Here is a 27,872-nt window from a genome sequence, read left to right on the forward strand (position 1 = left end):
GGACGCTCTCTGAGCTTTGATGAAGAATAAATACCATGACAGCAGATGCTGCAGCTGTCAAAAGTGCTGTTGTTGGTTCATACTTCAAACAGAAATTATTAGCACTGTTCAAATCAGAAACATTTGAGAAAGCCACCAGGATTTTTACCAGCATGAATCATCATCATGCGGCGAAAGCAAAATATTTTTTCTGTTAATGAAAATAAAAGATCTCTATTTGCATATAGATCTATATATACTGGGACTTACCAATCAAGCGTTGCCAGCATCAAGGTTCACTTTTGTTGTTTAATTTGGTGAGCTGCCAGCATCAACTTTCTTTCAGTACAGGTCAAAGTTAAAGTACATTTTGCTTTCAGTAAGTAGGTCACTTGGGAAAACATTGCAAATGTTCAGATACTTGTGAATCTTTGTCAGTTCTTATATCGTTTATCTTAAATATTTAAATAAAAACAGGTGCAGTGCATGACAAACTTACCAAGTTGCACTAAAGGAGACCAAACTGTCATTTTGGGCAGTGTTTCAGATTTACAACACTTTTCCATATTATCCTGTTAACTTCAACAGTGCTACAATCTGCAGAACAGTGCTTGATTTATGAAGGTGTCCTAGAAATACACCTCCATTTGCTCTAAGCATCTGCATGGACCTACCTTTATGCTTGTGAAATCGGCTGGATGTCTATAAAGCTCTGCACATGACCAGAGACACTTCAGGTCTTGACATCTGTCTCCAATTTAAGGTCGGCTGTGTCTTGTACTAGAGTATTCAGTAATAAAAGAGGACCAGGCAGGTCTTACTTTGTGGCCCTGTTCTGGACCTCTAACCAGATTTCTCAAAGACTATGTCCTGGCGCTGTCAGGGGACAGTCCTCTTCAAGTCAGCTCCCCAAAAGCACTGTGGACAGGAACGCACAAAGTCTGGCTCCCTCCATTTCCACAGTCCCCCAGCACTATTCCAGCAGGCTTTGCATCTTCAAACAGCCCACATGGTCTCATGCAATGTTTCCAGGGTATTTAGTATACACTCAAGAATGCAAAATATGTGACAGAAGAAGAGCAAATAATTGTGGTGGTGTAAGACAAATCCCTCCTGTTTTAAAAGGGAACTCCATCATTCATAGTTTTCACAGCTAGATATAATACATCAGCCCAAGTCTCTTTTTATGCCCATGGCTGTACTATAACAAAAAGACGTGGCCCACCAGCAGAGCCCTAAGGTGGCTGTCAGCCACCCTCCCGCTCTTGTGAATCGTCAGCTTTGGGAACTAGTATAGCCCGTGGCATAAAGCATCACTCTAATTTGTGAAAAACCTTAGAACTACACCTCAGAACAACTGAAAATCCACATCGCAAACTCCTTTCATGCATCTTGGGGGATTGTCCCTCCACCAACTGCAAGGCTTTCACAGCTCTTGCGTTCCTGTGAAGCAGTCGTCAAAGAGGAGCGTGAAGGGGAGAAGGATTATCTGCCATATTGAGCTTCCTGAAGTAAAAGCAGTGATACGACACAGTAAAACCATAACCAGTTAATGACTAAATACCGACAATATTTTTTAATGCTGCAGGAAATGTTAGTTACAGGAAATAAAAATTAGCTGCATCGATCATTTCCATTTAATTCTGAGGAAGAACCAAATCCAATCAAACAAGAAAAAAATAGCATCTCCTAGAAAGAGCCACAAAAAAAGAGCTGTTATGAAATCCATGATCATCAGACAACTGAGCACTGGAGTAAGTACATCTGTAGGATTTTCCCAGGATCAGTTTATTATTCTGAAATTTGCAAGTGCTCTATACACACAAGTACCTGCAGCGGTACTGATTTGTTCAGTGAACATGGTAATCCAGCTCTCTTTCATCTGCTCTTAGCTTTATTTAATGTTCTGTGAAAACTAAGAAGTGTACCATTTGGCATTTATCTTAGAAATTCAGGTCAGCCACTCATATTCAGGAAGCATTTAGAAGCTGTCCTTCCATCCACAGAAGCCTTCCTATTAAAGAGGGTAAAAATCAATCACATGCACTGTCTTTATAGCCAGACCCAATATAAGTAATTCAGAAAATAACTGATGGCCTATTTCTGCCTGCCTAATATATTCACACTGCAAGCGAGCAACAGTCTATCTGTGCTACAGCTGTTGTGCACGGGAATAGCCACCATTCCTGCCCCACGCGTGCGGACCCCTGCCCGTTGGATCCGCGTAAACGGGGATTCAGGTTCTGCTCATTTTTCAAGCTGCTCTGCTTTAACATGTTGGAAATAGTGCTGAGCCCACTGCGGTGGCTTGACTTGGATGTCCGACAGGTGCCCACCACAGCCGCTCTGCCACTGCCCTCCTCAGCTAGGCCAGGGGGAGGGAACGTAACAAAAGGCTGTGGGTCCAGATAAGGGCAGGGAGGCATCGCTCACCAGTTACTGGCATGGAGCGACTCGACTTGGGGAAATTAATTTATTGCTAATTAAACAGAGCAGGATAATGAAATATAAGCCCAAATCTAAAAAGCATTTTCCCCCCACCCCTCCCTTCTTCCCAGGGGAACGGGGCTGCGGTGAGCGCATCACCCGCTGTCTCTGCTGCTCCTTCCCCCTCGCCCTCTGCCCCTGCCCCGGTGCGGGGCCCTCCCACGGGAGACAGCCCTGCACGGGCTTCTCCAACGATTCTCCACGACCTGCCCCAGCGTGGGGCCCTTCCACAGGGTGCAGTCCTCAGACACGGGCTGCTCCAGGCTGGGGGGCAGAATTAACTATCCCAGGCAAAACCAGCACGGCATGCCAGCTATGTAAGAAATGGTGTCCAGAGTGTGATGAATGAAAGTGGATGTACTGGGTTTGCGTGGCGAGGCCGTGGAAGCGGGGGTGGGGGGCTGCAGGGATGGTTTGTATGAGGAGATGCCAGAAGCTCCCCCCGGCCGGCAGAGCCGCTGCCCCCCGGCTCCAGGCCGGGCCCGCCGCTGGCCGAGGCCGAGCCCCGCAGCCGCGGGGGCAGCGCCGCGGGGAGAAGGGGCTGAGAAGGGGAAAAACCCCCGCGGGGGGGAACAGCGGCGGCAGCGAGGGGGGCCGGGAGGGGCGAGCAGCAGCCCCGCAGCCCCCCGGGGCAGGGCCGGGCCGGAGGAGGCCGGGGGGGCTCCGGGCGCCGCAGCAGAGGCTCCCCGGCAGCCCGCGGGGAAGGGCAGGGCAGGGCAGGGCAGGGCAGCCCCCGGCGGGGCAGGCTGTGCCCCTCAGCCCACGGAGCCCGCGGGGGAGCAGCTCCCCCCCGCAGCCCGGGGCAGGGGGTGCCCGCGGGGGGCTGTGACCCGCGGGGGCCGCGCTGGAGCCGGCTCCGGGCAGGGCCCGTGGCCCCGCGGGGAGGAGCCCGGGCCGGGGCCGGGCTGCGGGCAGGGCCGGTGCCCCCGGGGGGGCTGGAGCCGGCTGGGCCTGAGGGGCTGCGCCCCGCGGGGGGCCGGGCTGCGGGCAGGGTCAGTAGCCCCACGGGCAGCCCCGGTTGCAGCGGCCCGTGCCTGACACAGGGGTGGTGGTAGAGGGTCTTGGTGGGCGTACGGTGAACACCCAAGTTTAACACACCACAGTGGAGGAGGGGCGAGGGGTAGGGAGAACTGTAGAAATTCACAAGCTTTTCATTTTCTACACAGGCCATTTGATTTGTGAAATGTCAGTGTCATAAACGAGCAGCCATTATTTCAGCTTTTTGTGTAAACACAATGAAATGGTGTTTTCCATTCACAGGGAAGTATTGCTACACTGTAATTAGAAATAAAACTTACTACATCCTGACATTTTTCTCCCTAATCTAATTCTTTGTGGACAGCAATGTTTGCTTTTGAATTGTCAGTTGCATAAAACTCTGTATCCCAAACCCCATAAATAAAGCATTCAGCAGAACAAAAGGATGCACTAACAACTGTTGTCTTTTTCTGGAGTACTTATCTTGAGTGGCATTTACTTTATAAATACTTTATAAAGACATCTCTTCTACACAGAAGTTCATCCTGTTCTTTATTTCACAAAGAAGTTTCCAGAATAATGAGCATATCCATCTTTTACAAGTGCTGGATATTTAGAATGAGGTAAATAATAATTCATATTCATTTAATGCTGAATATTATACTTAGCCCTGGACTTCTGAGAATCGAACAGAAAGTGATTCATGCATTACTGGTACCCATTTACAGTTACAGTCCTGTATGCAGCATAAAAAGAAATGACACTATTATCTTCAGATCTTTTTTCTTTTTACTAACCCTTTTCTTTATTCCTTCCCCTTCTTGTCTCAGCTTAAGGCCTGAAATAAACTTCTTGTCAGCAGTGAAATAACAAAACATTTAACAGTTATGCAAAGGTGAGACTAGAAAGAGGGACTGAGGCAAGAAAGAGCTGCAGCTTGGTGGAAGCCACTGCTGCTTCCAGTAAGGTCTCTATCAGTTTGCATGAAAGGATTACATACAGTCTGGAAATAAAAAAAAAAATACATATCTATTTCGAAATCCACAAATTTACATCACCAATTCATGTGCTAATTAAGGAAAATTTTGGTGGAGAATGCTATAGATTAGCAAGGGGCAATCATGACTTTAAAATTTGAAGGGTGATAGCCTGGTGCACGTGTTCCAGTCCTGGTTTGTGGGTGGGCTACATGCCCCGTTATGTAGCCATTTGGACTGTATCTATACCAGTAAGCTTATTAGATGGTGGGTACAACCACTGTTCTGTGATTATCTTTATTAAATTTTAACAGAAACATGGTTCTGAGCTGAGCTTGCACTTCCTTAAGCACAGTTTGATCGTGGACCATTGCCAAGGAGGAGACTGGATATGTCTGTCTCATTTTGGAAGGCGATGGACTTTAGCTATAAGGGCTGTATTCTATTAGTTCTGTAGTTTTTCTTACCTGGTGCTCAGAAAAAAAAGACCCTGCCCTGTTTTGGTTACTAGTATGGATTTTGTTTGCTGGTATAGATACATTGAAGAGCGGGTCAGCAAGCGGGTGGTTCCTGAAGGAGCAAAGAAGTTGCAGAATCTCCTTTGTCTGTAGCTGCAAGAAGAGCAGAGCATGGGCAAGGTGGAGAGAGGAAGGACATTCTTGCTGTACAGGATGCCTCTTTCCTATGTAAAAAAAATGTTGTGGATCATACCAGGAATTACAGGTTAACCATCTCTGGTGTAGCCAATGAACACAGAAATAGAGGTAAGAATCTCCCGAGTCCCAGTTCTCCCTGCCACTCCCAGTAAAAGTGTCCGTAATGTCTTTTTTTCAGTCATAGCTTGCTCCATAGCACCAGACTCGGTGAAAACCACTAGTGAAAACTGGATGTAGTTATTTTTACCTTGGCCTGTTCAGACAAAATGAGATGGTATGAAAATAAAAGTACTAGCTGCTGCCAGTTACCCGTTGCTGGCTCTGGCAGCACAGCAGTGGGAGGCTTTAAGGGAAGCATGGATGTGATTTCTGCTCAGTTCACCCAGGCTGGGTCAACTTCCCCTATGTACACCACAGCCCTATGATCAGTAGCAGTTCAATAGCATTTCACAAATAGCGTCTCGTGTAAATGTTACCCTGTTCAGCCCAACACTTTTTCTCTTAAGGGATAATCCAGGCCAAGGAAGCATCCCAAGGCTGTGTGAAGAAAGGCTATAACTTCTTGGGGAACAGAGTGGAGAAAAGCAAAGGAGCCAGGTCCATTTATGTATTTGTGTTCTAGGTATGCAGCAGTTTGTCACACCTTAGCCAGAAGTGAGATTTCACTAGTGAAAGGCAATTAATATAGGAGAGGAGAGGCAGAAGCAGAAGCAGAGGAGGAGACTAAACATTGCTGGGCTAAGAAATGATGCCGTACAAATCCTTCCTGGACAAATCCTCCCTTCACTGTATAATAAAGCTAGTTTAAGAATCTAGAGGGAAAGAGGAGAGGCTATCTTTACGCTTAGTCAGAGTACCCGGGCTTTAAATGCTATCTAGTCCTCCATTAAGATTTTAAAACTCTGTACAGAGGACACAGAAGGCTTTTCAGGGTGGGTTAATGCTCCTGTGTTAGCAGCACAGCGTATGACAACACAGCTCATGTAACAAAAGTGGCTGCCTCACCCTCCCTCGATATCACAAGTAACGCAGAGGACAGCAGCTCCTTTGGGACATCTCCATATAACATTAATCGAGCTCTAACCCCTGCGGCATTATTAGAGGTTGGAGCTCCAGGGTCAGACCAGGCAATTACTGCTTTGGGGGTTGCAGCCACACCCGTCTGAATTTGGGCTGCAGCAGGTAATGAACAGTGGGGTTGCAGTGGTTAGCCCAGGGATGCTAACCCTTACTGGTAACGAAAGACTGCACCCGGGCAATCATTAAAATATCTGGAGCGGAGATGGCACTAGACTGTACCAGGGAACTGAACTTGGGAAGCCCAGGTTTGTATCTGGTCTGCCAGAATGTACTCCTGCTTCTCCAAAGTACAGTCCACCTTTGCCATGTGTCATATTTAAAGCATAATTTCAGCAAGTTATCCAAGATGTTTTAATTACCGATCTTTTCAGTGTGCCTAGATTAAGTACCTTCTTAGACATGAAAAAGTGCTTCAAAAAGGCCTGTTTCTTTGATAAATAATCAGTTTTATGGTAGTTTTGGTAGACCAAATGGGTACAGAAGTTAAAGGCCTTGGTAAGGCTTAGTCCAAGGCTAAATGATATGAAGGTCTGAGTCAAGATTTGAGATCTGAGCTTGATTCATCTCATGGTAAACATTATTAAAACTTCGTAAAGGAAAAATAGTGAAAATATTGATGAAGTTTTAATTTTAACAGTATGATTTAATGACTTTCTCTTTTTTGTAAAAGAGAGGGGGTTTATGGAAACTTTCCACATTTGACTGTCGTTTAGATATTCCTTTGTACGGAGCAGACAAAAGACAGTTTCACAGAGATGGTCTCAAGTTGTTAATGTTGCTGTCCTTTTTTCCTGAGGACAAAGCAAGACAAATCTTCAAAGGGAGAAAGAAGCAGCAAGGATGGAAAATACAGTGTGAGGGAGCAGCAGGAGCAGCTGTGGGGCAAGGGTGGGAGAAGGCAGGTGAAGCAGAAGCCATGGGTGACAGCAAGGGACAGGGCAGTGCCCCCCCAGCCCCGACACAGCACCATCCCACAGCATCTGGCCAGAAGAGCAGAGCAGGGCCAGCAGGTCAGCAAAGCAAGTCAGCAGGTCAGGATGGGCAAAAACCAAGGGCAAGGGGGACCCAACGAGGCCACATCAAAGCTGTCCTTGAGCACAGGCAGCCAGACTCCAACAAGAACCTTGATGTTTTGGTATTCTTATTTGTACCTTTTTCATCGAATAATATATATGTTAATATGATTCAATTAGCTGCTCTGCACTCAGGCACATTAGTGCCTAGAGTTACTGTGCCCAGAATTACTGGATACGGCTTCTTGGCTGAAGGGAGGAAAAAAAAAAAAAAGATAGAAAAAGGTAAGATACATATAAAAGATAGAAAAAAGGGAAGCGGGGGGGGGACAACAAAAGGCAAAAGAAACTCCAGGTCAAATACCCAGAATTACTAAAGCTGGCAAAGGTAGGGATATCAGGGCTCCTTCTGGTCCCCCTGTCTGTCTGTGACATTACCATACATGTGAAAGCACACTCTTATTGCAATGCACTTTGAAGTTCCACCAGGGTATTATAGAAGCCATTCACGAGAGATGCCAAATTATACTTCTTTCTATCTGTGTCGCTGTATTAAAAACCTGAGCAAAAGGTTTCAAGTTAAACCACCTTTTCCTTATTTTATTCACCTTGTTACTCCTAGTTTCTTACACAACCAGCTGTCATGGTTTAACACCAACCAGCAACCAAGCACTACACAGATGCTTGCTCACTCCCCCCCACCCAGACGAATGGGGAGAAGGATTGGAAAGGAATATAAAACTCCAGGGCTGAGATAAAAAAACAATTTAATTAGTAAAGCAAAAGCCACACACACAAGCAAAACAAGGAATTCATTCACCACTTCCCATGGGCACGTGTTCAGCCATCCCCAGGACAGCAGGGCTCCACCACCTATAACAATTACTCAGGACCACCAAACATCCCCACCCTCCTTCTCCTTCCCCCAGTTTATATACTCAGCATGACATCATATTGTAGAGGAATGAAGCTGGGTTAATTAACATTGATAATATACAGCTGTGGGCTGGCTTCAGGGGCGGTGGGCTGGCTGATGTGGATAAGGTGCAGCTGTGGCTGGTTCTGTTAAGGGGTTGAGAGCCAATGAAGGGAGAGCAGCCCAGGAAGAGAGAGCATGTGTGTGCCCTAGTTGAGAAGAGACTAGGAGAAGGCAGCAGAGGGACTGGTGTGGAGAGTATGCTAGTATGTGGTGATAAAAAGACCTTGTTGCAACCTGATAGTTTGGAGAGTGCTGCGACACTTGGTGCCCCATGTGAGGCCCTTCAGATTATGAGACAGTGTAATGAGCAGTGACAGCAGTGATGGCTGTGCTGGGGGATGTTCAAAGTTTTGAACGGTGATGGCGATGCCTAGCATAGCGGGGATAACCTGCGATCCAGATCATGTTGAGGTAGGTGGGAAGAGCCTCGGGACCTGGATCAGACACCAGTAAAGGTGAGCCGTTGGGATCAAAGAGAAGGAAGCCTGACTACCGTGGAGTTAAGGGACTGAGGATAACGGGTGACAGTGGTGGAGTACATGGCCAGACGTGGCAACAGCCCGCAGCGGCAGTGGGTCCGGTCAGACAGCGGTGATGGATGTGCCAGGGGAAGGCACAGGAGCAGCACGGTGCCACGAGCAGCTCCTGCTGTTGCTACTGCTGCTTGGCCTGGTGGTATTCTTGCCAGTGTTTATGTGCTCGTTGAAGGTGTCTCCACTCGTGGAAGAAATGAGTGACCACAAGGATGTTGAGAAGCTTGTTGGAACACGGACTAACGTATTAGTGCTGTATTCTAGATCTGCTGCTGTTGAAAGCTCATTCAGGTTACTGTCCAGTGTGACCCAAGAGGTGAAAGGACAAGGTACTATAAGTTCATCAGAACCCCACTCTGAAGAAAACAATATCCTAGATGTCAAGAAAGCAGATGAGAAGAAAGGTGATCAGCCCCCAGAAACTGAAAAGCCAAAGATAAAATAGAGGAAGGGATATGTGTATGAGTTCAGGGACAAATTGTCTGGACTGTATGAGAACTTTACTTGTGAAAAAGTTGTGATGACTGCTAAATACATAAGGCATGAAATGTTAAGAAGAAAAAAAGAGTTCGGGGATGAATTGTCTAGACTGTATGAAAAGTTTATTTGTAAAAAGGTTATGATGATTGTTAAATGCCTAAGGTATGAAATGTTAAAAAGGAAAAGAAAAAAAAGGGGGGGAATCATAGAGGAATGCAGCTGGGTTAATTATCATTGATAATATACAACTGTGGGCTGGCTTCAGGGGCGGTGGGTTGGCTGATGTGGATAAGGTGCAGCTGTGGCTGGTTCTGTTAAGGGGTTGGGCAGCCACTGAAGAGAGAGCAGCCGGGGAAGAGAGAGCATGTGTGCATGCACGCGCCCTGGGTGAGGAGAGACTAGAAGAAGGCAGCAGAGGGACTGGCATGGAGAGTATGTTGGTATGTGATGGTAAAAGACCTTGTTGCAGCCAGCTAGTTTGGAGAGTGCTGTGACATGGTATGGAATATCCCTTTGGCTAGTTTGGGTCAGCTGACCTGGCTGTGTCCCGTCCCAGTTTCCCGTGCCCCCCCCCCAGCCCTCTGGCTGGCAGGGCCCGAGGAACTGAAAAGTCCTTGATTTAGTATAAACATCACCCAGCAACAACTAAAACCACCAGTGTCCTGTCAACCTTGTTCTCACATCAGAGCCAAAACACAGCACTGCACTAACTACTAAGAAGAGAATTAACTCTATCCCAGCTGAAACCAGGACACCAGCTTAGTCCACTCATTACTCAACCCACTATGTCTTCCTGTTCAAAATTATTGAATTTCTTTATTTTTTTACTTTGGACAATTTTTACAAATAGTTTTAGGCAACAGGCTGGATCGAATGCTCAAAGACATTTCTATATTGTATGGTATTATGATAGCACAGTCCATAGTATTAATCTTCACTGGAGAAGAAAGGAAGTTCCATTATATGCTGCTTAAATAGGAAAAAAGAACAGAAGCTGAAGAACTGAAATACAGAGGAAGAAAGCATCTTGCCTAAAGCTAAGCAGAAAATCTGTGACATTGTAAGGACTTGAATTCCACCCCCCTAACACACAGGCTAATACCACTCCTGCCCTACAAAAGCCTTTGGCAGCTGTATTTTTAATAGACCTCATGTAGATGAGATATTGTGAAAGATGTTCCTTTCCATCAACGCTGCAGATGAAAGTGGAGAATTTCCTACGGCAAAGCCATTTAGAGGCAGAGAATTAACAGTTATTTTTAAAATATCCCACTCCCTCAACAATTCATCACCACAACTACCAATTCATAAAAAAATTTTCCAGTTCAGTGAATAACCTGCTTGTGTACACTTACAGAAGTGGTCCCAGATGTATCAGTGTGCAGCTTCAGCGTGGTGTGTCACAGCTGGTGGTGGCAGCTGATGGGAACTCCCTAAGTGAACCCCCCCAACCAATGCCCCCAGTTCCTAACCAGCTCTTGCCTTCCATCTAGTGGCTACATCCACGCACCAAATATTTTATTCTGATTCTTTTTAAATTAATGTACTGAACAAGTTAAGTACCCTGTCTCCGGTAGAATGATGTAAGGCAACAGCCTTATTCTCAGAATTTCTAAATTACTTCACCATGTATCAGTAAACCCAGTTGCTCAAATACTGTCGGTTCCTTCAAAAGTCTCCACAGGAACTTCAGAGTTAGGAGACTAAAAAAATAAATCTGAATGTGGAGTTCTTCTATTCCTTCCATGATTTTGAGCCCTGCAATGAAGCCGTGTTAAAAAATGTTTCACTGCCACTGTTAAAACTTTATAGTTTACTTTTCATCACAAAGTGCAAGGTTAAAATCTTCTGTGGAAAACTGCAAAACCTAAGAGATTGAAAGTACAACAGTAAAATCCCAAAAGTGAGCCCAGACTCTTGACTTTACATCCTGCAACAACCGCAAAACCACAGAACAGCCCAGGCTGGAAGGGACTTCCAAAGATCATCTGGTCCAATCTTTCATGGGAAGGGGAGCCGGTGAGATTAGCTAGCACCCTGTCCGGTCACATCCTGAAAACCTCCAGTGAACAAGCAATTCCTTCTCTCCAGCTACCAGCTGAGCTTCCCCTGTTTTGCACAAGCCATCTCTGGAGGAGGCAGGGTCTGTAGCTACAGCATCTGACCAAAGAACCGCACTGGCTGAAGTCAGACTTGAGTGTGGATCACACTGCCAGAGCTGCGGGAAGGATGCCAAATGGCCCAGCCCAGCTCCTCGCTGCTCCCAAAAAGCAGCCGTGTGTTCACAGGGAAGGCTGCAGCTAGAAATGACAGCCAGCATCTAGGAGAAAGTGCTGTATGTGGGAAAGGGAGGGCAAAGCAGAGACGCTGCTAGGGGATAATGGGATCTGGGGAGGTGCCTGGGGTACCAGGGGGGTTGTTCTGGCTGCCTTGGTTCAGCTGGTTTCTCATCCATTTGGGATAACTACCCACCGAACATAACTTTTATTGGACATCTATAAATATTAATCACTCACCCTGATGAGGAGTGGAGCAGGCAGAATACAAAGCAGGGAGTTATCCCATGTGAGAATATGCTGACGCTGACATGTATAGCTAATCAATAGGCATTTCTAGATATTAAATAGGAAATATCTCCTTTGGGGTTTATTCCAATATAGGGCCTATCTATTTCTAAATTATACTCAGCATTTAAGCGTGGCTCAAAATTGATATAATCCGAGATAGTTTGTATTACCAGCATGTACTCCTATGAGCAGTAACAGTAAATGAAACAATGTCAGGCCACAGTCTTAGACACAAGCAAATGATTGTTTATACTGTTTAATTGTTAGGATATAACCTAGGGTATTTTAATGCTCAAAGTTTCCTAAACAACTCCCAGGCATAATTTAAAACTTGGCACAGGCCATGCACTGTTCTCAATTAAACGGTTGCTCTATTTTGGAGGGAAAGAGTTTGAAAGTTTGCCCCAGTGCCAGGGAAGGCATTTAGCGTGATACTACAGGCATTACCTTTGGCTACATCCATGCTGCTGGGAAATAAAAGAGGCAGACTGGAAGTTTCAATAATGTCCCCCTACATACATAAGCTCTAGAGTTTGGTGAGCTTGTGTAAACAGCTTCTTTTCATCATCAGTTGCAGAAATCGGGTTCTTTTTTACGAGGCAAGCAGCTTGCAGAGTCCAAAACTGCTACCAGGTTTGGAGCAGTTGTGTGTAAAAACCCTCCTCTCTCCTGAGAATGCAAGGAAATTAAAAAAATTAAATATAGATTTAATTTCTTATTTGTCTTGCTAGTCTTTAAATAAAGGACAAGAATTCCCTGGCATTGTGTATTCTTCAGTAAGGAATAGTGTTCTGGATCTTTATAGAGCAGTAGTATAGGGAATCATTGCTTTTATAAAACCCACAGTTTAGTTCAATTTAATTAATTTAGTTCCAAAGAGATGTAAGTAATGAATGTGTCCAATATTTTTAACCAGTCCTGGTTAGGTTGCATACCTAATAAAGATCATGCATAAAGAAAATCATGCTTTTTGCCTAGAGAATTACAGGACTGACTAATGTATCGTATGTGTGTAAAGTATTAATATTGGATGATTATAAGTGAATGCACAAAAAGTTGGAAATGTAGAGTCCTCTAACTACTTGCCCTTTAGTGCACCAAGTATCTTGATTTAAAAGGTACTATCTGAAGTACAATCAGCCTGGAAAGAAAGTACTGGAAATTATATGCTAAAATTTCTAAAACTTCCTAAGTTACCTTGTTAAATTTAATTTCAAAACCAGCCTTTTTTTTTTTCATTTTGCAAATCTTACTTGATCTATTTCTGTTTTGAAAGTTAAATGGCAGCTTTGCAAATGGACAAAACTGACTCTTAGTTTCTTTTACAACCCTATTCTCTTTCACATCTAACAATCTAAAGGAGCTTCACCATAAGCAGTCCAATCCAAAGTCTGCCAAAATTAATGGAAACTTTTGTACAGCTTCATCAAGTTTAGTTTCAGGCCTTAAATAGTGACAGATCCAAAAGACTGATGTACTAATATGAACATATCACTTCATTATTGAAGTATGTTATACTTACTTGAGCCCAACAATTTTTACAAATAGCTTTATAAGTAAATATATGCAGAACTAATATTTTGAGCCAGTTAATTTAGCAATAATTTTCTTGCATTGCAACTAATAAGATCCCATTGGAATAAATATTATCATAGCCGATCCAAGGCAGAAGTGTAATCAAGCAAGTTTGGGAAAATAACATACTATCGTCATAAATGCCAACCAGATTTGTTTAATAAATGACACTCCAGGCAGAGTCCCCAGACAAAACATCCTTAAAGCCCCAAAATCGTTGAATTCAATTGCACTAATGAACAATGTATGTGCAAATCTCTAACCCCTGTAGTAGCAGAAGGCCAGAGCTAGGTCTCAGGAGATGTTGTTTAGGAAAACATTTTAAAGCATGTTAAGAATCACCATGGGTTGCTTTCTGTTTTCCACTGAAATCAGCAGTTCTTCTAGAAACTGAGCTCCTTGAGACACCGTGCGGCAGCGGTGGCCATGGTGTATGTAACTGGTGCTGTGACTAAGAGAAGAGATTGAAGCATTACTGGCAGCAAAGCGCCAGCTGTCTCTTTATCTCTGCTAGTAGTTTTGTGTTGAGATTGATTGGAAAACAAAAAAGATCCTTGCAGATTTCAGCAATGATGGCCTTTAGTGTGATGTCTACACAAAGACAGCGTAGACCTATCAAGTTCATTTCCATATGTCAAGCCCATTGAGTTTATATCCAAACGATACAACTTGTTATGTGTTGAAGCCCGTCTAAATGGTACGTGATTTTCAAGTGATGATAATGGTTTTGTGTTAATGTGTACTGTAGTGTAAATACAGATAAGCAGCACTGTTTCCCCTGAGAAGGAGGAAATATATCGCTATCTTATACTTTATTAACCTTTCTAACTGCCTCTAAGCAATTAGCTCCAAATACTTTTAAACTCCTTTTATCTCTGTAAAGGTATTCCTTTGTCTTTGTCTTGGTTGCATATTTGCTCAATTCACATTACACTCTTGGGAAGCAGTGGTAAGTGGACACAGGAGACCATATTTTGGCATTAATAGTGAGATGCTCATAGGCCCATTGAGGGGATTTGGGGAAGTAGATACATTTTCATGTTTTTAGGTTCCACTTTGCATAAGTAAGAAGAAAAAAGAAAAAACCCCACACCGTTAGATGTTAAAGCTACAGATTAGCAGACTGAGAAGAAAGCAGAAATGTGGAAACATCTAAAAGCTGAGACTTGGTGGCATTTCAAGTAATCCGGAGTTTGGGTAATATAGTGAAATACATTCCTTATGGAAGCATGGTTTTCAGAACTGATTTTTATGTAAACTCAGCATCATTAACTGCTGTTTCTGCTCAGAACCTGAGCATCAGCTATTTTTTATATTCATATTTTCATATACATGAAACCAGAACTCTGTTCCTGAGCGCTGGCCCGACATCTTCACAGCCTGAGGTTAAACTCTGGAAATCAAGTTTAAGTGAGCTCAAGATTTCTACATAGACACCAAGTGTGTTATAAGCACGAGCCTGTGTAAGCAAGCCCTTGAGAAAGAAAAGCCATAAAACACCATTCTGATGTCTGATGTCTGCTGCAGAATACTGAATCCTCTGTAGAGCTGAACCAGGTGCCTTTCGTGTTCAAAATTTATCCATGAAAGACAGGACTTTGTCGCAAAATAGCTCTCATCTGCGCTGCTTGCAATGCTGTTGTGGCAAACACAGGGCTGGTAATCAGTGTGTGAAGAATTATGTACATGCCCTTCTGGTGCCTCTCTTATGCTTAAAAAAGCCTACTTCAGATGTACACGTTCTGCAAAGAACATCTACGTATAGGAACTGTACAGCTCTATGTCTCGAGCTGCTCCATCTCAAACTTAGGACAGTCAGACCAGCACGTATGGGTAGGCAAGTAACAGCACTAATTAGATGTATCCCTTCTAAATATTCTCTCCCATCATACAGAAAGATCCCTTTGCAACATCCATGCATATCCATCCAGGTCATTTTAAGCATTCCTGAAAAAACCCAAAACTTTCAGGCCTTGCCTTATCTTGGAATTAGTTTCCATTCAGCAGTGAGTTGTCAGGAATAGATATAAATACACCAGTATTTATAGCCAGTGTTGGGCTTGTCAGACTTGGTTGGTTTACCATTTAATAATCAATAAAAGTGTCTTTATCTATTCCAGTGCATTGCTGGCCACAAAATCTGGGGGCGCTTCTTAGCAGGAAAACAAAAGCCTAAATATTCCTAGACAGAGAGCGCATGCCTAAATATTGTTTAGATACAGCAGGACAGGATAGTAACAGGACATGTTTTAATAGAAGCCAATAGTGCTTCCAAAGCACATGTTTGGGTACCGTTCTGGAAGAACATTACTTGGAGGTTCCGATGGCATTTGCGTGAGTGACGTTTGGTTAAATAGACGTGTTTGCATTTATTTAAAGACAGAGATTTCTTTTGTGGTTACTAATTGCTTGTACTAATGCTCAATCATGGCTAGTCCAGTTTCTTCACTGATATCCTAATGGGTGAAATCCCTACAGGATGAAGCCATAACCAAACAAGAAAAGAGGACTGTTTGGTCTTAGCTGCTACGGCTGCTTGGTAATGTTCTGCTCCTTGAGGAGTTCATGGCTAAGGAACAGTGCTAATGAAATGCTGTAATGGCTCCCATTATAGGAGTTAAACTGTACAAATTAGAGCAAAATGGCAAATGTCCTGTGGAGGAAAACAGCTGCTAACAGTATTGCTCTGTGGTACCATTGGGTGACAGCGGTAGCGGGATTGCTAAGGGCCCTGTTCTGCTATCAGCTGGCCAGTGCGATTGCAGGGGTATCAGGAGCATCAAGGGAAGTTGATCCCAAAGCACTAATGTAATGCAGGTGGTGAACCCTAGCAAAACTGTTCCTGAGTCAATAAAAGATGTTTCTTTTTTTTCCCTGATTCTTTTTTTGTTTTTACAGACTAGAGGAGAGGGGACTCAGCATGACATCTGGGCTACCTGCAGTCATGGCACGGACTTAACCATTTAATGTCATTTGCAAACTCATTGAGCTTGGTTGTAAACTAGTGAGATTTCTTCCCCTGCCAACTCCTCCTGGGGTGTCGTCCTGCTTTGCTAAGTGGGAAGAGTCAAAGAAATTGAAAATCTCCATCTGAGACTGTATTTCTTTGATTAGCGTTTTACTGAATGCAGAGTACAGGAGGTAAATCAGCGTTGTCACCCCTGAAACACAAAACTCAAGGAACAGCAGGCCAGTGGGTAACACTCAGCAACAGCCTCCCAGCAATTCACAGGCGCTTGGAAGGCTGAGTCCTGCAACACTCTTGAGATATTTTGATAGTGGTTTTTTTACAGATAAAGAATGTCAGACCTTGGCAGGTCGTGTGGCTTGCTCCAGCTCCTACAGTAGTGTTTCGTTAAACTGTTGGGAAAGGAGAGGGAAAAAAATTGAGTTCTGGTGGGTTGGACAACACTTTTTAGGGTAATGTATTCTCTTCTTATTAAAAAAAATGCTTTATAAAACCAGCTACCAAGAAAATCTTATTCCATGTGAGATGGCTTGGAAGCATTGCACAACAATTTAAGGATCTTCAGCTAAAGGAATCTAAAAGGATCCTCAGCTTTTCTGAGGATCTGATCCCTAAAATCAAATAAATCAATGAAAGGAATTGACCACTTAAATCAATGAAATCAACAGAAATAGATAAAGCAACATTATCCACAGAAATATAACAACACCCCTTCAATTTCACGCTCAAGTGTGCTGAAAAAAAAAAAAAGCCTGCTTTTTCATGAAGAAAACCTGGTTTTTTAAACAACAGCAAAAGATTACAGAATCGACCTTTAATTCAAAATATATCCTCCACAAACATGAAGATTGTGCATTTAGCATGCAGCGTGGCAAGAATTTTTCCTGACTCTGATTTCCAGAGATGTTTTATTCTGTGTTACTGCACATTTTTTTCTCAGATACAGTAATGTTTGGATGCCTATGCATGCCTTTCACATGCATAGGTGCGCTGGGCAAGAATTTATGCAGACTATTCCCTGTCTTCAAATTCTGCCTGCAAAGTGCTTCTGAGTGGCTTATATTTGGAATACTAAAACTATCAATCTAGTATTTATGGCTAGCAAGAAGTGCAAATTCATCTCATCACTGCACATTCATGTAGTACCTGTCACCCATCTGATCTTTAAACAGAGGTTTAGTTTATCCTAACTTTGTTCCTTTTGCATTGTCACTAGAACAGATCGTCTTTTAAACAAATAAAAAAATATTAATTTTTAAATTTAAAAAAATGGTTAAAGAGTAGTTTTCAATAGAAAGTATCGGCTCCTCAAATATACCTCTAAACATTTACACTCCCTCGTCAGTCTGCTCAGCTCTTCTGGAGTCACGTTAACTCCTTACGGTCACCTTCATTTCCCAGGCAGTGCTCTGGCCAGCCTAGCCCCGAGGGGAGTGCTGGCTGACCCCCACGCTACAGCACAGGGAGCCGAGGGACAGGGACGCCAGGAATGCCGTGAGGATGAATGGGGCTTGCTGCAGGAAGCATAGCACTCCCAGTGGCAAAGACTTCTTTCCACTGGGTGCTTTCCCAGTGTGCACACCCTTCCACTGGGAGAAGGTGTTCAGTCATGTAATTGCTAGGGTCAGTAGTTCTGTGATTTCAGTTAATTTACAGTTTTCACATCCTCAAATCCAAAGTCAGCTTCACTAAAAATAGTTGTCCTCAATTGACTGGGAAAAGCAACTGAGGGATGGAGCTTTGAGCAATCTGATCTAGTGAAAGGTGTCCCTGCTCATGGCAGGGGAGGTGGAACTACATGATCTTTAAAGGTCCCTTCCAACCCAAACCATTCTATGATCCTATGATTTAAGTCATGTTATACCTTCTATTTCAAAACAATATTTTCCTTCAGTTATCTTTAAAATTTGAGTTTGCAGACAGTATGTCCTGTGAGAGATTTTGTACGGTACGCAAGATGTATGTATATGTGTGTTTGCAAATGTGTGTGTACCTGGTTCCACTTTGATCTCTCCAATCTAAGGCCATCACAAGTGTTTCATGTGTCTCTCCACTGTGATGGAAGAAGTAGCTCCCATGCTGTCTTTCTTACAAATGTCTCCCCACTTGTCCCAGAAGGGAGCCTCTTCTGCCTTTCCAACCTGGTATGAAGAAAAGAACATCTTCAGGAACTGTAAGCATGGTAAATCTGGAGAAATATTTCCCTGGTGGGTCTATCACACACTTCCTAGAGATGGAAGATAAACCATCCAGTTCTACTCTCAACAGTGGGAACCATCATTCTGAATTAAATGGGTCAAATATATCCTGTGTTTATGACAGATTATGTTATTTAATGCTCAGTGAACTGGTCTTCCACCAACAGAAGGTCTGCAGTAGATAGGTCATGATAACCTGGGCTCTTGTCGCCGTACTGTGACTTAGCCTGGAGTTGAAGGGGGCACAGGGAACAAGTCAGAGAGTAGTGACAACAGAGGAGTCAGGCAGTGGCTGCTGCACTATTCAGTCCTCAGTATTACATTTGAAAACTCCTTCTAAGTTAGAAATAGTCCAAATACTGCTCAAAAGTCAGGTGAGAAGCTATTTAGACAAAAATTATTTTTAAAATGCAATCATCCAGACTCACATGGAATGGTAAGCAAGTTCTCATGTAGGTTTTGCAGTTTAGTTCCGTTTGGTTCTTGCCTCCTTTCTGCAAAGCAATGCATTTATTACCACACTGGCCACGCAATCCTTTGTCTCTCTGTGCCCAGGAAGAATGCAGTCTTCACTGACTATATTTTAATTTCTGTTTATTTGCACAAAATGTTTTCCCTCATGTGATAAGCCTCATTATTTTGCTGCACAGACCTAAATCTGAAACAATTTCAATGGAGTTTACCTGAGGACAGAGGAATAGTTTAGAATCACTAACTGTGTTTCTAAATATATCTCATAGTAGCCTAACAGGCTGTAAGAAATTCCGATATCTATAAGGAAAAAACGGACAAAAATAAAATCATGCTGACAAAAGCTGACAAGTGGCTAATACAGACGAATGATGGAAATCTGCCAATAATGTCAATATCGTTTTCTTCCCAGCTATTCTTGGGGACCATGCTCAAATTATTTCAATAATTGACCCCCTTCAGAAAAAAAAAATAATCTTTTTTTGCCTTCTATTTAATGACCGTATTTAGAATGGGATATGAAAAAATTATATTGACATAGGTTAGCCTGTAGCGTTTAATTAACACAGCTGAGAAGTCTGATGCCCAGAAGGCATAGCTCCTTTCGTGTGGCATAAGCTGGTAGAAGCCAAGAGGACAGCCCAAATGATGATGATGAATTCTGCATATATCGGAGAAGGGCTGCTGGAGACCTCCTGGAGTTAATCTGTAGGGTTAGCACATGCTCCTTGCCAGAATATATCACATGGCCCCACAGCTTTGTGGAGTAAAGCATCATGTTAGGATCAAAGTGAAAATAACCAGGCAGGGAGTATTTGTGAATTGGTCTTTTGTCTTCTACAGAGGACAAGGGAAGGGCCTCAGCCTGACAGATTGTACATCGTACATGGACATGCACACAAGAATCATCCACCCTCATCCTTCCTACTGCTTTGTTATCCCTGACTATAGTCCAAGTAAGCCAGTCAAGCCAATGGCTTGATCGCCAGCCCAAGAGAACAAATCTAAGAGTAGCCTTACATAAGGTTAATCATTCACACATGCAAACCCCCCCCCAAAATACCTAATATTCCTAAAATAGTTAGCATTTGTGTAATTATTCACTGTCTTATGTTGAAAATCCATCTATAACAATGACAAGCATAAATAACATATTCCTTCAGTAATAAACACTAATAGATTATTCTTATTAGGTATTCAAAAATTCTCAAAACAATGTAAATTTAAGTTTGAATCAGAGACTGCTGGGTTATTTCAGACAACATTTTTGCTTATCTGAATATTTTTGGCACATTTTCTGTTTCAATACACTTGTCATTTAGAAGTACATTTTCCAGTAAATTGACAAATATTTGTATGTAATTTGGCATCATAAAAGCAAAAGCATCTATTTATAGTAACACAGGATCATCCAGTTGGAAGATGGTCCTGGGGTTCTCCTAACTTGTTCTTACAGACTTTGAGGGAAGGAAGTTTGCCAGCCCGGTATATTCCAGTGCTTTACCATCCTGAGCACTAGAATGTTCCTTACCTTCAGTCTGAATCTGCAATGCTCAAATGCAATTTTATTACTTCTTTTCATAGCAGCCATTCCCTTATTTTTAATACAAGTACACATATAGCATGTATTTATAGGTGTAAAGTACATACTATGTATGTGCTATATACTATATGCTGTATTTTATATATATACTATATAGTACATAATGGATACTATAGTACGTATATGTAGTATACATGGGCTATATACTATATTCTATATATATACTATATATGTGCTATATTCCATATTCCATATAATGTATACTATGTATGTGCTATATACTCTATGCTGTATTATATATATACTATATAGTACATAATGGATACTATAGTACATATATGTAGTATACATGGGCTATATACTATATGCTATATATACTATATATGGGCTATATTCTATATTACATATAATATATACTGTATAAGGCATAACATATGCTATCTGCTTTGTATCTATACCTATATTATCTTGCTATTTGCAACTGTCATGGAGTTAAACAGGTATGAGGCATCTAAGAGCAGCTGAAAATCCAAATAGCTGTTTGTGTTTTCAGGCATGTAACGATCCTTTAAAAGAGATTTTTAGAATTACGCTTCTGAACAAGTTAAGTCTGTTTGAACCTGGAATAGTTGTAGGTTATGCAGCAGTGAAACTCTGCATAGCGCAAAAAGTGAAGGAAATTTTGCTGCAGTTGCACTTTTTCACTTGGGCTAGGCTAGCTGAGCCTACTGCTGCTGCTTCAGCAGCACGTCAGCCGGGAGTGGACAGCCACAAGCAGATACCAGTACTTTGGCAGTGCCCAACGAGGGGACATTTCTCACTCAGAGACTGGATTTTGGCAGGTTATTTGAAGCCTTGCGGTACTGGGGCCAGGCAAACAACAAAGAGCATTCCTAAGCTAAGTTGACACTATCCATCGGAATTTTAAGAACTGAAGTATTTCAGTACAGTGGCAAGGTTTTATTCTTTAAATCTTTTTTCTTTAAAATTGTTAGCCTTCAAATTTTCCTAATTACCCTGGCAAACAGTCCGGGTTTTATGTTTCCTTTTCTGTTAAAAATCTCCTGATACTAGTTCTGAATCAGGGTTATCTTGCACATTTGTGGGGAAAGGAATTGCCCATCTGATTAACTGTGGAATTGGCATTAGGAAAGGAAGTAGATGAAGTAATATTTTTCTGTGTGAATTTGCCTGGACCAGACAAAATTACTGGACTAGGTAATCAGTAGAAGACAAATACAACAAAAAAAGCTGCAATATTTCCAGATGAAAATGTGAAGTTAGAACTAAGATTGATAATAATGAGACTCATCTGACATACAGTGACTGTGTCTTTTTAATTATAACAGTTGTCTCTCCCTCATTTATTGTCCTAACAAAACTGTTGAAGAAACTTCATTTTAAGGCTGGAACCATCACAGTTCAAAATACCAATTTCAATCTTAATGGCAATTTTAAAATCAGTTTTCGTTAGACTATAGTGGGACCTGAATCTCACAGGATCAATAACCATTTCCTGGGTTTCAGTAACCAGTGTCTGGAATAACAAAAGGTAGAGGAAGCAGATAGATACTGATGTGATTTGAGGAACGGAGCTTTGGAATTCCCATGAAACATGTATTTGGGTGTCAGAGTGGCCACACTGGGTACACACCCCCAACTAGTGTTTTCAACACTTTGTACTTGTATGTCATCTTACACAAGACCAGACTTTCAAAATACCTTAGCTTCCATTGAGGCCCCAAGTACATGGTCAGATATTTTTGGGTGCATTTCAAGTGCCGAGATTTTTTTGAAACCTGATTTTCATTACTTTCCTGGAGCTTGCAGCTTTCCATGATGTGGTTCTGATTATGAAGCTAATTCTGGTCTGCCAAAAACATTTGGAAAAATCTCAGCTAGCTCTTTACAAGGCAATACCCAAGTATGACCTGGGGAAAAGCTCACTCCCAGGATGGCTCCCAAAATACAGTATGGGTGAGAGACTACACCATTTTTTGCCTTGTTCCTCCAGGGCTGTTGCAGAAAGACCAAACACCTCCCAAGTGCCCTCATGCCGTGTTAGGCCTGGCAACATGTACCTGCAGTTTCACGCTATGAAGACAACACACCAGCAGGCTCAGAATCGGCTCATATTACAGACACCCCAAAATGTGAATATGTGGAAGAGTAACCTTATTGCGGGGCTGCAGGGGCACCAAACGGCATCCAGGGGAGACCCAAGGGCAAGGCAGTGTGGATGCAGATTGGCATCTTGCCTTCAGCTATATGGATTGGCCCAGGGGCCAAGGATCACACTCATTTAATTGTGTAAACGTGACCTCACCGTGCAGTCTGGATGGCAGTGAGACAGGGGCCTCAGGTCTGCAGCCCTCTTCACAGCCTGGGGACACATTTGAAGTGTACTCTAGTTAGTACCAAAATTTGACAAAAACCTGCAGGAGGAAGATGTATAATTGAATCATAAAGCACGATAAAACTGCTAAGTTAAGGTTGCATCTTCAGTTTTGGAGTTTTGTACAGTTTAACTACTTTTATTTTCAAACTTAGTCCTTGTTTAGGTGGTGAAGCTCTCTAGAGCAATGAGAATTTTTTTAGTTATGTTTGGAGAGCAACAGCCTTACCCAGCTGTAAGCCCAGAAGTAGAGCTACGTAATATAAATAGCACATTTTTATAATTAGCATCCTTTATTTTTACTGATTTAATCTGTCATTTATGAATAAGTTTCAGCAGAAAGCTAGGTAGCAATCACCTCTCATCTTGCTTTCAGTGAAATTTAGAGTGTCAGATTCTGTGCCAATGCTACATTCATTCTACTGAGGTAACTGGACCTGTACTAATTTACACCAGCTGCTGCTTTGGTCCATTTGTAAAAGTACAGCAATTTTTTAGACACATCTTTGGTCAATGGTACGGCTCCTTTATGAGCTAGCCCAGCTAGTATTATTTCTTCCTTGTGGTTTCTTATTTTTAGATCAATACATTAAGTACCATTAAGTAGTCTTTAATTTTAGGCTTTTGTGCCCCATTATATTGCTTTTAAATCGTCAGCTAGATGATATAACAGGTAACGTGATGGACACATCCAGCACCAATTAAGACTTAAAAGCTAATAATGGTCTAAAAATATAGGTGATTGGAATTACCTGAGAACAATTTTATCAGAGCATCTTTAGACATATGTAGGTCTTTTATTCTAGCAGTAAACGATCTTATTCTATGGCTGTCTTGCTCTCCACCATTGCAGCTGGAGGTCCAGAGGATATTCCAGCTTTGAAAGTGGCAGACACCAGCAGAGGGATTCTTGCTCTCTAACTAAAGCTAGGACAAAGATTCCTTCTCAGCTGTGTTTGTTGCACATTGATTGGAGACACCTTATGTCACTCCTGCAAGAAAAAAATTCTAGAACCTGGAGCGGGTGGAAAGGAGACTGATAGATGCACACTGAGACTTTCAATTTTTACACTGAGCAGACTACTAAAATTTAATTCCTAGCTGAAAATCCAGGCAATGAGGATAGGACAAATACCTATGAAGGAAGCCAAATTTAACTGTGCTACAAAAACTTTATGCCAGTGTAAATTATCTCAGTTAAACAACTTCTGACTTACAATGACATAAGTGAGACCTAGATATTCTTGGAAATACATTATTTTTATTTGATGTTTGGTTTCCAAACATATATTTGTTGAATTGATCGGCATTTTTATTTCCTCCCCCCGCCCTCTCTTCTCCAACTTTTTAGCTCATGGAAAGGTGGGGAAAGAGAATATTTTTGGTTTGTTTTGTTGGTCAAAAGATTCAGTGGAATAAAGCTGACCAGGATTTTTTCATATTTTTTTCTGCTTTTTATCTTTTTCCTTTCTGTAACTTTATCTTCTCTGTACTTTCTGAGTTTCAGTTCCCTCTTGCCAAGCTGCTTTATTCTTTTTCAATTTAAAAAGTGCAAAAAATAAAACTGAAAACTGTTAAGATTTTTCTTTCTATTACATCTAATACCAGAAGTGGAGAAGAGGAGAGAGAAAATAGTATCCGAACTGCAAAAACTTCTAACATATTTTGTTTCTGAAAGTTGAAAGAAAAAGAGTTTGTTTCATTTTAAAGATCAATAGAAGTGTGAATGAGGAAAGATAAACAATCCTCAACTGGAGGAATCCAGCTGAGAAATTCATTTCCATAAGAAATTAGGCTGATAGACATTCTTTGCAGTATTTTTCTCCAACCAGAATAATTCCTGTAATTTCTCTTGCTCCTGTTACTCTGTACAGGACTTTGCATGAGCAGAGGATTGTCTCTATTTTGTTTAATCGGAGCTTTGCTATTTAATCTACCCAGAAATGATTCAAAGTGTTAGACATAAAAGCCCTGTAATAGCTGAATAAAAGATATGTAGTCTCCAAAACTTCCTAGCTGTAACTTAGGTGTTTCTCATGTCTCTGTCACTATAAAGCAACTTCAAAAACTTTTCACCCCTATAAGCTGGAATTGGTAGATAATTAATACCTCCCACGCAGCAATAAGTGAGTGATAAATCAAAGTGTTTAGGCTATTTAGGCTATTCCCAAAAAGAAAATAAAAGCTGCTTTTTTTTTTCCCAGAAAGAATCTACAGCAGATTTCTCTCTCTCTGTGTATGTATATGAAGAAGACTCTGATCTGACAAGAAAATTACATACTTGGCAAAGAAAGACTTAAAAATATAGGGCCTGACTGCCATGTGTAATGTTTTGAAAGGTCTGAAAGATGTAATTTTGTAAGACAGTGGGCCCTAGATCCTGCCTGTCTCTGAGAAAACAACCTAGCAAAGCCCTCGGATAAGAACTAGCACTTGCCATTATTCAGAATAACCCTCAGTTTGCCATGCTCTGTTGTAGTGGTCGCTCCCTGAGATAGCAGGGGTAGAGTCTGGATTTTGCTGTGCATTAGGCAGTGGTGTCTCTATTGCTGTCTTTACCACCCATTTACAGGTCACACAGAGAAACCGGGGAGGTAGAAAGTCTATTGGCATTTTATTCTAGAGCTGTTCTAGCAGCCAAGCTCAGAGCCTGCATCTGACTGATAGTTTAGGATTGCACCTTTCCGTACACTATTCAGTACTTCTAACTCCCCAAGAGAAGTTCTTTCAAACCCTAATTAAGTGACTAAACTGCACAAAACACCAGAGGTAGATTAAGAATCTTTATTCTATTTTGTACAGATGTTATGTAGTGTGTGGAGCAGTAAGCATCAGGATTTATCATGGTTTGTGAGGATGTTTGCAATGTGTTGTAAGAGCAGCTCTGCTTACTCACCAACAAGTAACTTGAGGGTCTTTATTTCTGCATGTGGCACAGGGAGATGAGAAAAAGCTGGGAAGTTGTGCTGAAGTGCTATCATTCCCCACTCCCATTCAGCTTTATGCTTCTCCATGGATAAGGCTGTGTGATTCCCTGGAGAATTACTGGGACACCTGCCAAACCAGAGTCAGAGAGAAAGCAAAATGCAGATGGACCAGTCCCCATCGCGGGTCTCAAAACAAACTGCCTCTTAGTACCTGAGTGTCCACACTGTGGTGCCTGGCATTATTTGCTTCAGAAAACAAGGTGGAAAAATCTATCTCCAAAAGATGACTTATCATTAGGAAGGGGTCTCTGTGAGCAGAATTAGTCCTGTCTGCAGCGGAGGAACCCACGTCCATGTAATGTGGATTGATGAAAAAGCTCCTGTCAAGAGTCCTTGCCTTTGCCTTGTCACAGGCAAACTCAGCTTGTCAGGTTTTGCTCTCCCAGTGTTGTTCAGCTTTAGCATTGGTGAAGCGGGCAGCGAGGAAAGAAAGGTGTTAATGACACTGCAGAAATCACAGTGAGCTCTGATCTAAAACCCTGTGTGCAGCTTCCCCCGCCCCAGGCCAAGGAGGATAAATTCAGCTGAAACAGGTGCTTTGACGGGTGATTATTTCAGTCAGAGGAAGAGAAAACCTGTTTTGGGAGGAAAGCTCAGAGCTGGGAATGCTTAGCTTCATAAAACAAGACTTGAGACACAGCTGGCTTAGAAGATCAACAGCGAGCAGAAGAAATACTTCAGGTAAAGAAACAACATGTAGCTATAACTGGTTATGAATAAGTTTTAGTCTTCAGATTGGAAGAATGTTTTTGAACTCTGACTGAGGTTGGAAGAAGCTTCAGAGGACTAATAAGGGAAGGGAAGGAAAACCATTACTGCTGGTAATAAAAAGGGTGATGTATGATCGCTTCCTGTACCATGAGAACCTGGAGCGACTGATCCAGAAAAGCCTTGCCCAGTTCCTGAACTTCTTTGTTTCTCTGCTGTATTAAAAAAAAAAACCTCTCCAAACTTCTTGATATATTTTCACAAATATCAAGAACGTACAGAACCATATGGGGTTCAAAAGACCTGAGCATGTAATGTGGAAAAAAGCTGTTTGGTTGGTTTTCAATATTGAATTTCTTTACCTATTAGAAAAGTAGCATCTAACCTAAATACCTTTGCAGATCACTTCCCAATTCACACAATTTCAAACCTTTTTGAGTAAAGAATAATTGAAATCTGTCCCTGCTAGTGGCTGTTACCCTATAAATAATATCAAAGATCAAATAGATGCTTAAATGAAGATATGGAAGGGTCTAATTATATTAAAGATTACAATGTAACTTAAGGAGTAATAATTATGCTTAAAGCAGACTATACTAAAAAGGAAAATTTTAGTGTAACATTCTTTTGATTTGAATAACAATCAATGAAAACACTAATGTCTTAATGCATAATTAAACATACAACAGTAGATTGATATTCACCAAGAAGCAATAAATATCCAGGTGAGCGCAAGACTTTTGTATATTCAGCAGCATTAGATAATAATTTATACATAACAAACCAATCTGGTAATAGGAGAGCAAAGGAGAAAAAAAGTCCTTTTCCAGTTGTTACACTTTGGAACATGCCACCAACTTTCCTTTAGATTTGATCTTGTCTCACTGGCAATATTACTGTGTGTTTGCTAGAAAACTCAGTTGCTGTACAACCAACACAACTGCTTGATGACCACCACGTTCTGGGATCTAGTACTGACACTGAGTATTGCCTTACAAAAAGTTTCACAGAAATTGTTTCCAAGAAAGTTCAGACTTCAAAAACTAAATCTCAGTCAAAGCTGCCTGCAAAGGAGGGCTGTAAATGTGTAATAAGATGTCCTAGTGTGTAATATATGTCCTAATAAATGGTTATTTCAGCCAATATGGATTTTTTTTGTTGTGACTCCAGTAGGTGAACAGCTTGTCTTGTGACCACAGGTTATAAACACTTTTGATGAGCCTGTGCTTGATTTACAACTGTAATATATTTGTAATGATTAATAATGTATTAACCCTTTAATAAAGCCTCCATGAACA

At 41.9% G+C, this 27,872-nt stretch overlaps 1 long non-coding RNA gene across 1 annotated transcript; it reads left to right on the forward strand.

Moving 5' to 3' along the window:
* The first annotated feature begins 2,665 nt into the window (after nucleotides 1-2,665).
* On the forward strand, nucleotides 2,666-26,371 carry LOC114014604 (uncharacterized). The gene is made up of 5 exons (XR_003558169.2): nucleotides 2,666-2,783; nucleotides 4,275-4,339; nucleotides 4,957-5,185; nucleotides 22,499-22,637; nucleotides 25,084-26,371. It is a non-coding gene; the product is annotated as an uncharacterized LOC114014604 (long non-coding RNA).
* Nucleotides 26,372-27,872: the final 1,501 nt, after the last annotated feature.

Source organism: Falco cherrug, chromosome 2, assembly GCF_023634085.1.
Source record: "Falco cherrug isolate bFalChe1 chromosome 2, bFalChe1.pri, whole genome shotgun sequence".
NCBI lineage: Eukaryota > Metazoa > Chordata > Aves > Falconiformes > Falconidae > Falco > Falco cherrug.